Here is a 3,503-nt window from a genome sequence, read left to right on the forward strand (position 1 = left end):
GTAGTATTCTTGCAGTCTTGTTCAGCATGTGATTTAGAATCTATAGTTGCCCAGAGACTTGTATTGATCTGCCCATTTGTCCTAAGTTCTTAGTAGGGATCAAGGTACCTGCTTGTTCTGTGTAGACCTTGGTATGAGGAGGTCTCTGGGATCTTTAATTTAATTTAATTTCAAAGCAGGAGTCTAAAATCTTAATTTTTTTTCCTTTCAAATGTTGATTTAAATATTCTTGAGTTGGCTCCAATTCTTGTGCCTTGCCTGTTAATTAGAAAATACTTCCTGGAACACTGAGGGACAGGACAGATGCTCAAGTCGCTGGGTGTTCCTCTGCTTCTAATACTACTGTAGGACTGGTTCTTTTTCAATCTTAATTATTTTTTGTGTGTAAAGTATGCATGGTTTAATTTTCTTTAAACCTACTTTTGAGGGGTGAAGGACTTCAATTTAGTTATAGCTGCTTTTTTCTCATATATGCTGTTAAACTTTGAATGAGACAATATAAAGACTGTAGCATTTTGATGTAAGAACTGTTGCCTGATAACTTAATTAGGTCTTACTAAACACACAGTGTACTATATAACAAACATAAAGTAGACTTTTCAGAGCAACTCCTCAGAACTTGGTATTAATAGGCACACAGTACTGGTCAAATTTTCAGTGAAACAGAAAATGTTCATTCATTTGAGATGGCAGCCTTCCTGTTTTGACACATCTGAGGTCTGAACTTGGCTGATTAGAAGCCAGGTCTTGCTATGCAGCTCCATGGCAGGAAACATGGGATCCCTTAGAACCCCAGTTACAGCTCGGGGGGCTCCCAGGCTCCATGTTGTGGATCCAGAATGTGGAGTCTGGAAGTCCTGGGGGGATCACTGAAGATGGACAACTGTGTGGTTTGGTGTTTTTTTTAATAAGCAGCTTGAACGTTATAAAACAAAGGTGTCAAAGATCTGGCTCAAGGAGCCCCAGATGCTACCTCTGGGTCTCGGAATTGACTGACATGCATTGGACCTGCCTTTGGCACAGGGCTTGCCCTGGCTGCTCAGGGACTACACCACAGCCGCAAGCCGAGCCCAGGACCTGTATTGCATGCAGCGCCTGCCTTGGCTAATGTGAGATGGGCCTGAGCAGGTGCTGCATGTCCTGGATCTGACCTGTGGGGCAAAAGAGGGGTCTGTAGGCCTGATTTGAGCTGTGGGTCCCAATGGGTTTGATACCCCTGCCTTAATGTGTTAATTGTTTATATTGTCTTGAAAATTTTTGGATCTGGAATACTGTTAGTGATACTTGTTTGAAGCTGTTTTAGCAAGAAGTTCCCCAGATATGGCCATTTCCTTCCCCCTGAAAAAATGCAGATGTTTTGTGGTTGTGTCTTGGCTTAAAACCTTGATTTTTCTGAGATCAGTCCCGCCTGGCATCTGGTGCCTCCTACAGCAATATTTCAAAAGGTTATATTTTAAAATATTTAAACAGCTACTTGGGAGAAACTTGGAAGTGCAGTTTGACTTGAGGTGACTAGGTAAGCCAGGGAGAGTTGTGTGCATGTGTTCTGGGACAGATACTTTGGTGAGAGTGTTTGCAGGCATCTGACATCAGAGAGAGGGGCTCAAATTTACATGCAGTGGCCATGAACCCAATCTGTACAAGTACCTTAGGTTTGAGGCCTAGCTTTGACAGTTTTCAAAGACTGGGTGTTGCTTTCCACTTGCGTTTTGCAATGTCTCCTGTAAGCTTTGCCTCAAGGGACTTCCTGGTTTTGAAGTGCTCTAAAGTTCATGTGCACATTCAGACTGCTTCAACAGTACTGTAAAGGAAAATTGCATTACGACTGCTGTGCTTCTTGCCCTTTCCTGAGCAAGAAGACAGAATATGATCAAAATGGGGCAGGGGCTGCTGAGCCTTGGTACATGCACCCCTAGTAGAACTGGCAAAGTTGACCCTGACTGACATGATGCCTGAGTTAAATTGCCCTGAATCAGAAGGGTGTTTGCTTTTATTTAAAAAAAAAAAAAAAAAAGTGATAGACTCACTTGCAAGCAAAAGCTCGTGTCTCTAAGGTGTCAGTCACCCTGTCCTGCCGTTTGCATGACTTCAGACTAACCCTGGGAACAGCCTCTCCGATGGGACAGTAAGTAAACCTGAATCAGAGTATTGTGTACTTGATGTTCTGGAAAAACGTAATGCACAGCTAGTCACTTTGAAATTCCTTGGTACAGACAACAATAATGCAAATTACAGACAAGTCACGGAGCTGGAGAACTGATGGACATTTTTACTTTACAGCTTGATGGGAGCCTTTTTTTAGTTTTTCAGGTCTTAATACAGTTAAAGTTTAATGAAGGGAAGCAAGTTCAGGTGAAGTAGAAAAGTCTGTCAAAAAGCATAGAGAACCTGTCCTGCAGTAGTGCTTGCTGGGTTGTTTTCACAAATACTGTAGGTTAACACTAACTCCATGGAGTGGAAATTATTTTCCATGCATGCTAGGCCTCACTCAAGCCTACAGGGCTGCATGCTTTTTGTTGCTGTGTCCAGGGTTGTTTTCTTGGAGAGTTTCTTGAGACATGGAAAACTTACCTGGGGAAAGTACAGTTAAGATTTAAAAAGTAGTAAGAATAAAAAAAAAATCATTGGTTCTGGGATGGAGCTTATTCACTGGCTGTCAATCACAGCACCCAATACTTATGCTATATTAAAATTGCTTTTGGCCTGTTTTTTATATCTGAATCGTCTTTCTGCAGGCTTCACATCTTAAATGGAAGATATTTAAGTTCTGCCTCTTTCTGGAGAAGGGAGTGGGTTTTGAGGGGGAAAGGTCCTGAACTCTGTATCCCATGAGCCAAAAAATGTAAGTCCTGGTATGGGAAGCGAGCTATAGTGTCTGAAAAGAGCTGCCACGAGGAGGCAGAGGACATGCATCTGATTTCCTTTCTGGTAAGAAGCCTGGTATGTTCAGTGGCAAGTCTGCTTGGGCTGGCTGTCTCAGAAAGCCTTTCCATATCTGACAATGTTCTGGTGGTGGTTTTAAATATCTCTTTGAGCAGTTTGTGCTGATTTTGAGCAGAGGGGAGGGAAAGACCTTAGTTGTAACCAGAAGAAACATGTTTCATTGAAATAAAGTTGCTGTTTATTTAAGTTTTATGTTAAAAAGGTGGAAAAAAGTACAACAGGGTCTTTTGTTTCAGGTCTTCTGTTTCGCAATGAAATGCAGTGGCATGGCACTGCAGGGTGGCAAGCCAGTGCTGGAGCTGACCATGGTGGTATAGTCTGAGCTGAGCGCTTGCTGGGGGTGGGGGGACAGCAGTGGATACCCCAGGACCTTAAACTGAAAATAAGTTCTTGCTACCTCCGTCTGCTTTTGAAAGTCATTCAGTGCTAATGGGGGAGAGAGACCCCCTCTGCCTGAACTGTCCATCTTTTCTTCTAAGGAATGGGTAGATATACATTACTGTGTTCAGGGCTCAGGATTGTTACTTATGACCTACTTGAACTGTGATTTTTTTTTTTTT

This window comes from Gavialis gangeticus, unplaced genomic scaffold, assembly GCF_001723915.1.
Source record: "Gavialis gangeticus isolate Ggan-Ray unplaced genomic scaffold, GavGan_comp1, whole genome shotgun sequence".
Classification (NCBI taxonomy): domain Eukaryota; kingdom Metazoa; phylum Chordata; order Crocodylia; family Gavialidae; genus Gavialis; species Gavialis gangeticus.